Below are 15033 nucleotides of genomic sequence, written 5' to 3'. Positions count from 1 at the left end.
TCACAGTGATATATATTATAATTTAAGAGTTCAGAATCTTAATTTTAATTAATTATTTTTTTAGACAAGTTCTCATGTAACCAAGACTGGCCTTAAACTGACTACATAACTCAGGATGGCCTTGAACTTCTTTCTGATCCTCCTGTGCCCACCTAGGTGTGTGCCACCATACCCAGTTATGCTGTGCTGAGTGAGACCAGGCCCAGGGCTTTATCTGTGTTAAATAAGCATCTGCCAACTGATCTACATCCCCACCCCTAGAATCGTAATTTTTTAAACATTGATTATTAATTTTAAGATAAGACATGTCTTGGGATTTCATAAATTCCTTTTGGAGACAATAGCATTTCTACAGGTGCCCTTTTAGAGATTTCATTTCCACTTCTTTAGATTTAAAACAATACTGATTTGCTTGGCATGCATTCACTGAGATTCTAGAAAGATTTTTGCATCCCAGCAGCACGTGAAAGGGGCTAAGAATAGACCATGCCACTTTGCAAATGTGTTAACATGCAGGGCTTTCCAAGCAGTCTAAAACTGACATGATAGCAAAACACTAGATTTTTTTCTTTTTTCTTGTTAAAAAAAAAAAAAGAGAGATTTAAAATTTTCTCTATTTTGTGTGTGTGTTTGGTGCATGAACGCCATGTTGCTTATGTGCAAGTCAGGGGAAATCTAGTCAGGGTTTTCTTTCCCACATGTGGGCTCTGGAGGTCAAACTCAGTCGTCTGGGTTGGCGGCAAGCACCTTTACCTGCAGTGCCACCTTGTTGGCTTCCGATTTCTATCTCCTACAAAATGCTTATGCTTCTAACTAAGTATAGACTACAGTGGTTTTCCAAAGTTAAATGTTCATTGCATCCAGTCTGATATGAGTATCACGGTTTGAAATAAGTAACAATGAGCTGGGCATGCCGGTCCACTCAGAATCCCAGCACTTGGCAAGGCTGACTTAGGGGTAGGCTTGTGAGTTCAAGGCTAGACTGGGCTATATAGCACAGATCTGTTTAGCTTGGGGAGAGATGGTGCAGGAAGGGACTGGGCAGGGTGGGATGGGAAGAAGAGGACCGGGAGGAGAGAAGAGAAAAAGGAGGAAGGGAAGGAAGAAGAGGGTGGGGAGAGACAGAGGTGGACCCAAGCATTGCTAAACAGGAAAAATGAAACAGTACTTAATAGGAGAAAGTGTTTATTACTTACTCTCCACCAGATCTTTGCTAAGCACTATAAATCCATTGTCTTTATGTTTATGTCTGTGTGTTTAATTCCCTTGAGGGATTAAGCTATACTGAGTAAAAGTTCTTACTATATGGTACAGATGAGGTGAGAAACAAGACACAGGGAGGTAAAATAGGTTGTCTAATGTCGAGTAACAAACAGTAGGTCCACGTTCAGTTTAAAGCATTATTAAGTGTATTTAGTGACACTTGTTGGTGCCGATGAAAGTACCATCTTTAATCCTGGGTGGAATTCACAACAAAAATTAGCCCAGTGCATATAATATTGTATGGACGCTTTTTTTTTTTTTTTTTAAAGGCAGTTGGACTTTCATTAAGGCTTTTTGAAAGCTGTTTACTCCCATATCTGGGCTTTAATTAGTGTAAGCTTTATGTGGCCCGATTCTTTATTTTCTCAGTATCTTAGGAACCGGCAACTCATACACGAGCCAGTGAGAGTTAGACCAGCCGGGTCCTGCGTGAAACGCTACCAATACTTGCTGCTTGTGCTCTCTTGCAAACTCTGTAGTGACCTTTCCTGCTCCCCTGGAACTTGGTGCTTTCTGGAAAAATATCTGTATGTCAGCCTCATAAAGACAGGCGTCTTTGAGCGGTCCCTGGTAGCCACGTGCTCAGCAAAGGTGTAATGAGTAGCAATATGTGACTGCATTGCTTTACTTGAGTTTTTAAACTAGCACAACAGGTTATTGGCTTTATTATGGTATTTCCGTACATCCCTGTTTCTGTTGGTTTTCCTCCTCCGCAGCTCTCCAGTACATGGTTTGTACACGCCTGTCAAATAAGATGATGGGAATTGCTGTTTAGTGTGGTTGTTGATCTCTGCTCCCCCAGTTTCCATAGCCATACTCTTACTTCTGTATGCTTTCGTGAGTATGTAAAAGTAAGATAGCACAGTGAGAAAGGGCATGGTCTTTGGTGTCAGACCAACCTGAAATTGTCCTTGGCCCCAGGATTAATTGTGTTTATTTAGCCAAAATACCAAACATCTCAAACCTCAAGTTTCTTGTCAGGAAAAGATCATTTGATAATGTAACCTTCTCTCTCTCTCTCTGTGTGTGTGTGTGTGTGTGTTTACACGGTTCTAGTTACCTGTAATGACTGCCATGCAAAAATAATAAATGGGATTTTAGAAATAATAGCTCATGTGCTTTTCTGGGTTGCATGATCGAATCTCATACCCAGTGCACGGGGTGAGCTTCATCCATGTGTGAACCACATTCAGGCAGCATGTGCTACCCACTGCCAATCACACGCCCTCCATCTTTGTTATCGGGTTAAGAAAACCGGAAAGTTCTCCGATTCTCAAAGGAAAGAAGACATTAATATGCTAAGGTTGCTAAGATGGACAGCATACCATTTTGGGAGATGACATTCACATCACGTGTGAGTGCAAGCGTGCATGCTTCCGTGTGTGTGTGTGTGTGTGTGTGTGTGTGTGTGTGTGTGTGTGTTGAGACAGAGTCTTACTGTGTAGTCCTGACTTACCTAGAACTTGATTTGTAGATCAGGCTGGCCTGGACCTCACAGAGGTCTGCCTGCCTTCTGAGGGTAGGACTAAAGGTGACCACAGCATGCTCAGCCAATTCCTCTGACTTTTATTACAGTGTCATTATATGTTATCTGATTTCTGCTGTGCCTACGCAATAAATTAAACGTTTATTATAAATTGTGTGTATAAGGAAGAGCAGGATGTGCGGGGCTTAGTGTCATCCCTGCTTTAAGGTGCAGATGGAGGGTGTTAGAGGTAAGGGAGGGGCTGTTGTGGTGCTGACCCACAGCATTGCCGAAGGCTTACCAAGATGGCGACACACTTGATTTGGTAAAATAAGTTCAGGACTCATTCATGGCTATCAACTTTTTCCCCCCATTTCAAATTACTTACTAGTCAATTGTAGAAGATGTGATCAAAGAACTATAAGACTGTACAAATTGGCAATTTTTATTATTCCACTTATGCATATCAATGGCTAAAATGCAGACTTAAAATAGACTAAGTGTGCCTCAGTGATTTCTATTTCATGATTGTGTCCAAGCTGCAGGAATCCCAGTAGGGTTGCTTTGTGCTGTATCTCGCTAAGATATACAAATGGATGTTTAAAAATAAATATACCTAAGGGGCCAGGGGTACCTCGGTATGTGGAGTACTTGCATAGAGTGCATGCAGCCCGGCTTCAGTCCCCAGCACCCCTTAAAACAAGGCCTGATGACACGGCTCCGAGATCACGGTCCTCAGAAGGTAGAGGCAAGAGGATCAGAAGGCCAAGGATGTCCTTGGCTACATACTGAGTTGAATGTCAGTCCTGTCTCAGAAGAAAAGAATGTATATGTTTTAATGTATATATTTTAAACGATGACTAAAGGAATTCCTTCTGGGAATGAGTCAGACCTAAAGGTTAGCAGCGACGGTCTTGCTAATTTTAGATATCATGCTGTGTGAATAACAAGCTAAGAAGACTTAATAGATAGCAGAACTTTCATTAGCAAGTAAAGCATAACTGAGTTTGAAGGTCTACTCCTGGCTCAATGCCAATGGTAAGAGAAGATATTTGAAGTGCAAATGGAAAGCAGTTTATATAAGTGATTGTATTCTATGGAATATTTTACATGTTTAGCTAAACTTTATATTTTTTTAATGATCACCTGGAAAGCAGGAAAGAATTTAATAGAAAAAGAAGAAAGCTGTTTATCTCAATATGAGTATTTCTACATTTAAGCCTCTTTTCCAGTGAGTACTACTTTGAGAGCAAAATAATAACATATCCTCTCATTTAGATATAGACATCATGGATGTGAGAAGCTTGGGACCAGGCAGTCATTTTCCTGATACAGTAGAAACAGCGCCCTTCCCTTAAGAAGTGAGGAGAGATAGAAATAGAGTAATGGCCGAAAGCCTCTTCAGCGATGGCAGAAATATGTCTTGAGAGCCCGTGGGACCAGGGCAAGGGTGTGTATTACGTAGGTAAAGGCAGAGGGGTGGATAGGCTGACCTATTCGAGTGGCGCAGACTAACAGACTTTTGCTGTCTATTCGGTCTCCAGGGCTGTTCACGTGGCGTGATAACCTGCTTACCTAGATTGGCAAGACCACCGCTTAGGTCTGACTCACTCTCACAAGGAGTTTCCTTTACTCATGATGCATACTTTAAATACATTCGAGGCCTAGCCTTTTCTCAACCATTTCCACAGCCTGCCTGGAACGGTTATTCACCAACGGAGTGTGGGCCCAGTCCACCAGCCAGCTGCTCACGCCTGCCTGCCATGCAGTACGCTAATGGGGAACTGCAAGGTGACAGAGGAAAAAGATCATTTCATGCTTAAGATGATGAAGCCTCAGCTTGAAGCGGGAGTTAAAGTGGCAGCCTCAGGAAGGAGTCTGACAGATGACAAAGATCCCAGAGCTAAAGACGAGGAGCGCAGAAAAGTAAAGCAGGAATGAAGGACACATTAAGGGAGGCAGACAAGTGACAATGGGTGTGTGTGTGTGTGTGTGTGTGTGTTTAAAAGACCAAAGAGGCTATGTACAGTCGACTGAGATAAACAGGCATTATAGAGCAAGAACAGCAACATGGGTGGATGTAGCTCCCAAGCTGGATTTGGGGGGGTTATAACAACTTCTGAACGCCTGAGCCGCTGTTAGTAGGGAAAATGTCGGCAGCGGGGCCACCTTCGCTGTTCCTTCTGTTTGGCCTTCTACCAGGACTAAGTGTCCTTCAAATGGAATGTGTTCTCATTTCCAAAGGTACACCCCATAGACATTTGTAAATGTGCTCATCATTTAAGATATTTCTGTTTCAAACCCTGGCTGGCCATCAGCAGAACATGTGGAACTCATTGTGCTTTTTTCCCTCCCGTGGGGGAAACGCTTAAGTACGAGAAACATAAGTTCACTACGTCAGTTGGTAATTAAAATTATGGTGCCAGTCCGGTGTACCATACTGCTGGGATTTGTTGCTGGGAAAAAAACAGATTGTAATTGATTCTGTTGTTCCAGATCTGTGACAACTGAAGGCTGTCAAAGACCATGCCCACTTTCTGTCTTTGTCGCCAGTAAAACAGTGAGGTAGAAACAGATAAAGAAGATGTCAGGGGAACTGCCTTAGCGTTGTTGGTGCTTGGCTTGTCTGACCTGGGGCAAACCTGCCAAGCTTGATTTGTTTTCTGATTTTTAAAACGGGAGCAGAGGTATCTCTTTTACTCAGGAAGACATGGACTGTGAAGATGGGATTGTATAGTTTATGCAAGCATCTTTTAAGCTACAAGGCTTATAGATAATAAGCCTAGGCTTTGGGGCCTGGGGAGATGGCCCAGCAGTTAAGAGCTCTTGCTGCTCTAGCAAAGGATCCAGGTTTGGTTTCCAGCACCCACATGGCAGCTCACAACCACCTGTCACTCTAGTCCCAAGGGCTCCAGTCCTCTCCTGACCTCTGAGGGCCCTAGGCATGTACATGGTGCACATACACATGCAGGGAAAAAACACTCATGACATGAAATTACATTTACAAAATTGTTAAAAATCAAAGTCTGAACCCCTTTTCTGAACCCCAGTTCTCTTGCCTAAGAATTGTGTTTAGTGTAAGAGAAGCTGAGATGGGCATGCTCCTGCGGTGTTAGCGTCTCTGTTAAACTGCTGGACAGACTGAATGTGTGGGGAAGCAATTACAAAAGGGAGAGTCATGTCGACATCACACAAAGACACACGAAGTTGCCATCCCAGGCATAGGAATGGCTTCTCAGGACCGTGGTCCCGCTGTTCCTTAAGGGAGGCAGGTGAAGAGCAAAGGCTTCTGGGCTGGCTATGTTCTCTATAAGGCAGGACGATGGTCCCTGGGCATCAGTAGGCAGTCTTTCCAGTCTGAAAATAGCATTGCTAGGAGCTGTCTGGATCATCTGCAAGTTAGCTCTGTGGTTGCCTCCTTCTCATAAAGGCCTGGAACTCTATATAAACCTGGCTGCAAACTTTCAGCGATCTTCCTGCCTCTTGCCTTCTGAGCACCGGGCATGTGTTATGTGCCTGGATTTTTTTTTATTTTTAGGGAATTAGTTTTGTTAGGTGGCGATGGCATACATCTTTTAACCCCAGCACTTGTGAGACAGAAGTAGACAGATCTCTGAGTTCATGCCAGCCCGGTCTACAGAGTTCGTTCCAGGACAGTTAGGGCTACACACAGAAACCCCGTCTCAAGAAACAAACAAACAAAAAAAAAGTCTTGTACATTACTGTACAGTATCTTCACAATTAAATTAAGCATTGGTTTGATTATATGTGAATAAAGTGTGAGGTTTAATTTTTATGCGTGTTAATGATTACCCCCCCCCAAATACTGTAGGCTTTTAGAATGTGAATATGGGCTGTGGCTGTAACTCAGGGGTGGGTCACTGGCTTAGAATACACAGGGGGCAAGTTAGAGTTGGAAAGAGTTTGAAAGGAAAGGGGCAAGGACACTTTGTTGTCAATCTAAGAGGAAAATGTGTTAACAATAAAGCTCCTTATATACAATTTAAACTTTTTTCTATGGGGATAAAACTGTAGCTGGCCCTAAAAGCAGCAGCTGTGAGCTACCTGATGTGGGTGCTGGGAGCAGAACCACCGGGTCTTCTGTGAGAGTAGTACACTGTTTTAATGGCTGAACCATCTTTCCAGCTCCATAAAACAACTTAAAAAAAAAATCACAACTATCTGGGCCTGACCTGGTGGCGCACAGCTTTCATCCCAGAACTCAGGAGACAGAGGCAGGTGGATCTCTGTGAGTTCAAGGCCAGCCTGGTCTACAAAGAGAGTTCCAGGACAGCCAGGGTTGCATAAAGGGAACCTGTCTCAGAATAACAAAAAAACAAAGCAGGTAATTTCACAGACTTCAAAGCTGGAATCAGTGAAGAGAGGCACTTCTCTGACTTTAAGTGCTATGTTTTAGTGACCAAAACAATTATCTTGAAATGAGGAAGGATTCAAATGGAAAATATTTATTCTTTTCACTACATTTCTTTTTGAGACGGGCATTCTATGTACCTAACCCAGGCTGGCCTCAAACTCACTGTGTAGTTGAGGATAACCTTGAACTTCTAATCCTTCTGCTTCTGCCCCAAGTGCCAGGATTATAGGTGAGCTGCATTGTTTGTGGTCTTGTGGTTGAAACACAGGCCTCTTGTGTCCCAGGAAAGCACTCTGTAAGGAAGCTACATGCTCAGCCTCCCCCACCACCTCTTTTCTCTTCCCTCATACATGTGAGAATTATTACTGTATGAAGGCAGAACTCAGCACAGTGGAAGCCCTCAGCAGTGCAGGTCTTGGGGACCGTGGATGGGGATTTTGACCCCAGAGCCACAAGGCATGAGCTTCTTTCTTCTCAGCTATCATGTCCAAATTGACTTGCATTTAACTTAGGGTAGCCCCTATATTTTTGACATGTGGATCTTCTCACAGCCAGAAAACTTGAACCTGGCTCCCCACAGGACCTCAGTTATGTGTTCCTTATTCTGCAGCTTGGTGTGGATGGACATATGACCTGGCCGATGTGAACTCTGGACTGGACCCTTAGGCTTCCCCAAAGCACCCTGCATACCTGTCTGGAGCCTAGACTTAGGACAGCACTGAGATCAGAGACATGAATAGCCATGAGAAAACTGTCTCCAAGGTCCCTTAGGGTGAACCAGGCTGTGACAGGCTGCAATACAGCACCAAGGAGCCCGCTGTTAGCACACCAGGCCTGCATGAGGGAAGGAACCTGGTCAGCTTAATTGGCTCCAAGTCTCTTCTTTTGAAATGGTTTCACCTGTGGCCCAGGTAGACCAGTCCCCTGCTTCAGCCTCTTGATGCTGGGTTTACAGGCTCCCACCCACTATGCCTATGTTATTATTTTTTTAATGAATTCAGTCTGTCACTGCTGCTAAATGTTGATTCCTATAAACCCCAGTCTTTATGTATTTGTGTATTGACTTGTGTTAGGTAGCACTGGAGAGATTGTATTCATTTAAAACAAGTGTATTTTAGAAGCTGGAGAGATGTGGTTAGCAGCACATAATGCTCTTCCAGAGGACCTGAGTTTGGCTCCCAGCACCCATGTCAGGTGACTCACAGATGCCTGTAACTCCAGCTCCGTGGGCACCTGCATAATTAAAAAGAATTAAAAATGCTGGATCAATGGATCAGCAGCCAAGAGCACTCAGCACTTCAGAGCTGTTGACTCCCCAGCACCTACAGGGTAGCTCACAACTGTAGCTCCGGTTCATTTTCAGACACCTTTTTCAGACCTGTTGGGCACTAGGTATGTCAGTGACACACAGGCCTGCATAAAGGCAAGACACCTGGACACATAAGAATACATTTTCAAATAAAAATAAAATAAGCGTATTTCTGTTGAGAAAAAAGTTGATAGTTTAGAATTTTTTTTTTTTTTAATATATGACACATCCACAGGTTAAGGGGGGGCAATGTACACAAGCCACTCTTTTTTTAAAAGATTTATTTATTATGTATACAGTGTTCTGTGTCTGCATGTAGGCCAGCACGCTAGAAAAGAGCACCAAATCTCATTACAGATGGACGTGAGCCACCCTGTGGTTGCTGGGAATTGAACTCAGGACCTTTGGAAGAGCAGCCAGTGCTCTTAACCTCTGAGCCATCTCTCCAGTCCTAGAAAACTTTCTTAGCATTGCTTCTTTTGACAGCCACGGGTGCTTGTGCATGAGGTATACACACACATACACACACACACACACACACACACACACACACACAAAGATGAAGAAAAAAACCCAATGAAATGAAAATGTAAGCTCTCTGCTTTATTCTACATAGTTTATAGTTCATTTTAATATTTAAGGTACAAATATGGGTATAATAATTTTAGTTTTAATGCTCGCTGGATCTTTTCTTAGGTTTATCCAGAATAAATGAAAATTACTTTGGTGTTTTCTAAAAGAAATCTTGACTGGACAAATCCAGCTGTTGCGTTTATAAATAGCTACAGATGTCTACAGTAACGAAGAATTTATTTAGGTTGCTATGGCAACTCAGATTCCACAGAACCTCAAAGATAAGCTGTATCGAAGGGAGAGAGTGCATTAAATGTATGTTTAACCCGATTATGCAATGGCATTATTGCCTGCTATCTGTCATTCTAGACTTTAAAGGAAAAATTAGTTTTTCCTCAGCAAGAGAGTTTCCCGCTAAATTACAGGCTTGTGTAAGTCCTTGTAAGGGCTTCCTGTGGTGGTGCTGGCATGTGCTGACCGCTTACTTTATCTCCTCTTTCCATCGCGCCCTCCACCAGCCCTCCCTCTCTTGTTCCTCTGTCTCTGCAGTACTGAGAAGGGAGCACAGGGCTTCGGCATGCTATGCAAATGTTCTGCCACAGACACTACCTGATCTCACGGTCTTCCTGCCTCAGCTTCCTGAGTACTAGGATTACAGACATGCACCACCACCCCACTTCCAGAAGAGATTAAAAAGCTTTATTCACTGTCAGACAAACATTTTTTAAGATTTATTTATTTATTATTTTTTGTTTTTTTGAAGGAAGATTTCTCTGTGTAACCACCCTGGCCAGCCTGGAACTTGCTCTGTCCTTGAGTTCATGGACCTCCTCCTACCTCTGCCTCCCAGAGTGCTGGGATTAAAGGTGTGTGCCACCACCTGGGTTATAGATTTATTTTTATTTGTGTATATGTATGGCTTGGGTTTGTTGGTGTCTGCGGAGTCCAGGAGATAGCATTGGTTCCCTGTGTCAATGTCCAGAGGAAACTCCATTCTCCCAAATTCTGGGGCCCATTTCCCTTTCCCAAAGAAGCCACTCCTCATCACTGTCAGAAGGGACAGATGGCCATCTGTGCCGCATATCAAGCACATGCTGGCTCCAGGCACACTCAATACTTGTGGTTCTTTTCAGTTCTCCTCACCCTGTCCCTACCCTAAATGTCTGCAGCTAATAGGCTTTCCTCCCCTGAGCTTTTTCTCATTCCCTTTAAACCCTGCCATTTCAGCCACAAGCTCTTTTGTTTATCTTTCTCCTCTGTCCCTCTCACCCTCTCCCTCTCTAGCTCCTCTCATGGCCCCGGCCAATCTGCTAGCCTTGTTCAATCTCTATGCTCTGGACTCTCCCAGATGTCTCTGGCTGGATTTTCCTTCATATCTACAATAAAAACCTTCCCTCAACCATACCTTGGAGCAGTCAGCTGCTTCTTCACTTTATACACCTTGGAGCTGGAATTACAGGCAGCTATAAGCTTCCGGATATGGGTGCTAGAAACCCAACATCAGCTCTTAGCCACCAAGCCATCTCTGTAGCCCAAAGATTTATTTTTAATCTTCTATGTGTACAGTTGGGTGTATGGGGGAGTCTAGAAGAGGATATTGGATGTCCTGGAATTGGAGTCACAAGTGATTGTAAGGTACCCAATTGTGGGTGCTGAGAACCAATGTGGGACCTTTGCAAGGGAAGTCAGTGCTCTTAACTGCTGAGCCATCTCTGCAGCCCTAATATATGCATTTTTAAACAAAGCAGTTTACTGTAAGTTTGCAATAGTGAAGTGGTCTGTTTCCCGTTCTTTCTACCCCATGATCTTTCTTTGTAGCCACTGCGTTTAAATGATTTAAATTGTTTCCTTTAGGATTTGCCTCTGTTTCTTACTCTGAAAAAATAAAGATATAAAGATCTTCTCTGAGCCCTGCTACCACTTGCCCTCCTCACACTTTCTCTCTATAATTGTATCATAATTTAGGACAAATAACATTTACCTTGTTTATATTATGTGCGTGTTGCTCACAACCTAAACACCATGTATTGTGTTTACACTTTACTTCCTGTATAATGTTTTATTTTCGCCAGAGTTAATGACCACTGCTCTTCCATTTGCTTAGGTTTTTTTTTTTTGTTTTTTTGTTTTTTTTTGTATACTTATGTCTGTTTCAGACTCTGTGAGGTTGCTGTGCAATCCCTCTGAGCATAGCTACAGACATCACACATTTAAGACTTCCTACCCGGAGTCTAACATCCAGTTACCCTGCTACTGTGTGCTCTGTGCAGCTTCCGTCCTTGGCTCTACCATTGTAATTGAAGTCCCTTTGATTCTTTCCTGTATTGAAGTTCAGGCTTTCTGCTTCTCATATCTTTTTCTTTCTGGATTTCCTCTTTTGTTTTGCTGGTGCATTTAAATAAAAGAGTCACAGGTGTGGGGATTTTGTGTTTTGATCTTTTATCAATCTGAAATGTCTTTATACTCCCAACACACACTTGATTGATATTTTAATTCAGTATAGAATTTAGGTCTGTATATAATTTTCCAAGCAAATGTTGAAGGCATTGTTCTGTTATCTCTTTATTTCCATTGTTATTATTGAAAAATATAACCTTTTGATTCCTTGTCCTATTTGTATGTGACCTGTGTTTGATTTCTTAAGGCTTTAGACTCTGTATAGTATTTTAGGAGTTGATTGGGAGAAGACACTTGTTTGCATATAACCTTTCACCTGGAATCCTTATTTTTAGTAAAAATGATTTACTTTTATACTGTATTATACTTTAAAACGTTGATTGTATTTATGCATGTGCATGTGCACCTGAATGTATGTATGTACACATGAATTCATGGGTGCTTGTGGAGACCAGAAGAGGACTTAGGATTCCCGAGAGCTGGGTTTCAGGAGCTGCCCGGTCCTTATGATCAAGGAGCAAGGATCCTAACCATCTGGCCCCAGCTGTACTTTTGTCTTTGAACACAGAGATGTCAGTTATAGAAAGTAAAGCTTTTCTTTTTTCTCTAGCATGAGGGAGGAATAGCTGTGTGGCGGCATGGGAAAGGTGGCATCTTAGGTGTTTCCTTTGTGGTTCAACGCCCATGTCTCTATGTAATTCTCACTCTGGCTGACTCCGATAACCAGCATCTCCAGCTCCTTAGATTTTTGTCGTTCTATGACGGCAAATAGCATCCTTGCTACCAAATCCCCATCCTAGATACTTAAGTTTAATCTCTCTCTGCTCTAAGTAAAGATCACTATCCCTTCTCCACCCCCTCCCCTTTTTTAAATTCACCATCTTCTGTGTGTCTGTTATTTTAATTTCACGTTTCAGAGCATTGCTGGATAAATGAATGTGTATGTCGGCTATTTTTAGCCAGCAGTCCTGAAATGTCAACACTATCCCACTGCTTTTATTCTTCAAGCCAGTAGGCAACTCACCATCTTCTAAGACAGCCTGCACACATCTTTTCTGAACTGTTTTTTGGTGCCCTCTTTGCCTCTGTAGGACAGTTGACCCCAATTCTCCACTGTAGAACTGTTGTGTGGTGAGTCCGCTGCCTGCACTTGAGAACATTCTGTAGGTTTGAAGATAGCAAACAGAACGTGGCTGTCTTCTCTAAGCACAACCATCATTTCTGTTTCTGTTTTAAGCTCAAGGACAATTAGAGTTTAGGAGAAAAACCTCAAGTCAGGTTAAGTTACACGTGTTGGCAACTGCTCCAAGGAGGAAAATGGAAACATGAAAGAGCCATGCCAGTTGGGTTAAGGTCACATGAAGGTCAGCAGCATGGTAAGGAGTAGGACTCTGGAGAAAGAGGGAAAAGGCTGGAGACTCCAGAGGTCACACCCTGCTGCTTCCTCAGGGGACACTGTTTCAGATTTCTCTAGTATCCTGGTCATTAACCTCTGAACCCATGAACCTCTGTTCACAGTCCCAGAATTGAAAGCAGGATTTCTAGCTGGGCTCCAGGCAACACAGAGTAAACCACATCATCTTCCTTTGAAATACTGTTCTATTTGTAATGGCTCACAAAAAGAAACCCGAGTCCTCATTTGTTCTCCGTCTCATAATCCTATCTAGTTGAAAAAAAAAAAATTCAGCTTTCCAGAAGTTCTCTGTTTACATGCACAGACTCAAGTCATACACTGATTTGTGTGTGCGTGTCTGCTTTATGTAGGTTGTGTGTGTGTGTGTGTGTGTGTGTGTGTGTGTGTGTGTGTGTGATGGAGTCTTGCTCTGGAACTCTGAGCTGACCTTGAACTTGTGGTGATCCCTCAGCCCTTGACTCATAGGGGATTGTAGGTGTGTATCACCACTCCAGTTTTCATAAAGTAATTAAAAAATGGAATAATTGGTGTCGTCCCATTTTTAAAATGATCTAGGGCATAGGTTGAAAAGTGTTTTCTACATAAGTAACAGAAATTTTAAACTTCAGTTGGACCAGTTTTGGGCTTACATAGAAATTGCAGAAGCATACAGAGTTTAGAGTACAAAGTTTCCTCCAGTGACATCTTACCAAAACTTAAAAAACAAAAACAAAAACCCTGACATTGCTACGGTATTCCTTGAAGTGTTTTTGTCTATTTGTTTTTTTGCTTTACAGCATTGGAACTCTAACTCATACCTCACATAAGCAAGGATAGTGCTCTAACACTGAGCTGTGCCCCAGCTTGATGGAAGACTATGCGTTAGCTAACTTAGCCCTTACATCTCTACACGTAAAGCTTACCCGAAGTACTAATGCATTAATAGACCGAACCGAGTCATGCTCTCTCTCACCACTGACTCCCATCCTGGTCCTCTCCTCCATTAAGAGGGATTTGGTATGTGCCCTTCTAACTCATAAAATGGTTCTTTCCAAAAGTGGAGGGGTGCTATCTGTTCAGCTAGCTGTAAACAGGAATAGGCTTGTGTACTACTAGCCTGTATACTAAATTGGCTCATTCTCAACCTGAGAGGTAGATGTTACTTTCAAGCAACCCAGTACAAAACAAATGGCTTTGTATTTTGTTCAGTGGTGGTGGTGTGTGTGTGGGGGGGAGGCTCTGTGGCCTCTGTACCAGGGTTCATTGCTCTGCTTAACCAGCAAGATCTCTTGAAGAAAGGAAGAGGCTGAGGGAAAGAGAAGGGATGAGCTAGTTCAGAGGACACGCCTCACCCCGGTCTCAGCTGGAATGGAGCTAGGGCCCCATTTACTGAGATGTCTCTTGCCTCATCTTTGGTGGAAACAGTGTTTTTTCTCTTACTTTCGAAGTGAATGGATCAGGATATATCCTCTACTGGGAAACTGTTTCTCAAATATTACCAATCTGATGCCCACACGGCAGAGCAAAGTTTAGCTCACTAAAATCAATCATCCCACTTCAGATTTTCTCACTTTTAGAAATGCCTTCATGAAAAGGTGTAGATTTCCGTACATAATTTGATACAGTTGTCTGCATTCTGATTTGTGGGTGATTGCAGTTGGCCTAACAAAGAACTCTATTTAGTGTCTTATTTGATGTAATTAAGTTTTAGTTTCTGTAATAAAAGATGAACAGCAGTGGTCAGTAGAGAAAGGAGGCTGACACAATTCACAGTTCCCTTCAGGTCTGTGCTTTATTAAAGGGCCTCAAGGCTGTGGCTGCGCCTTGAAGCGGGAGGAGGTGGGGATTAGACAGAAACAATGCAGTCCCTGGAGATCTAAACATGACAGAACCTCAAAGGGGGAAGGGAGGCTTCCTAAAGCCTGGAGAGGGCTAACGTTTGCTTGCTTGCTGCCTCCTTCGTCTTTATACATTCCAGGGCCCAGCACATGCGCTGATGGCACCCACACAGGTCCTCTTTCTCCAATTGGTAATCAAGGCATCCCCGACCCCGCCAACCTAATCTAGACAATTCCTCATTAAGACACACTACAGGTGACTGTAGGTATCAAGTTGACAGTTTGACCAGCACAGTGCTTGGATAGGGAGAACCCTGCTCGAACAGGGCTTCCCAGAGTAAGTGGGGGAAGTCTCTCCTCTCTAAGGGGACCAAACTATGTACTGACCTGGCATCAGAAGTTGGTGGTGGCATCATTCAT

The 15033-nt window shown here is 43.0% G+C and overlaps 1 protein-coding gene and 1 pseudogene across 1 annotated transcript in view; one reads left to right on the top strand and one right to left on the bottom strand.

The window, feature by feature from the left end:
- Positions 1–15033, top strand: part of Ppm1e (protein phosphatase, Mg2+/Mn2+ dependent 1E) — a 122013-nt gene that overhangs the window by 40530 nt on the left and 66450 nt on the right. The gene's annotated exons all lie outside the window — the stretch shown is intronic.
- Positions 7853–7978, bottom strand: LOC129686617 (small nucleolar RNA SNORA70; annotated as a pseudogene).

The sequence above is a fragment of the Psammomys obesus genome, unplaced genomic scaffold (assembly GCF_907164565.1).
Source record: "Psammomys obesus unplaced genomic scaffold, mPsaObe1.curated_primary_1811, whole genome shotgun sequence".
In the NCBI taxonomy this organism is placed as follows: domain Eukaryota; kingdom Metazoa; phylum Chordata; class Mammalia; order Rodentia; family Muridae; genus Psammomys; species Psammomys obesus.
The sequence above is the reverse complement of the archived record's forward strand: the minus strand, read 5'-3'. Positions and strand labels throughout refer to the sequence as shown.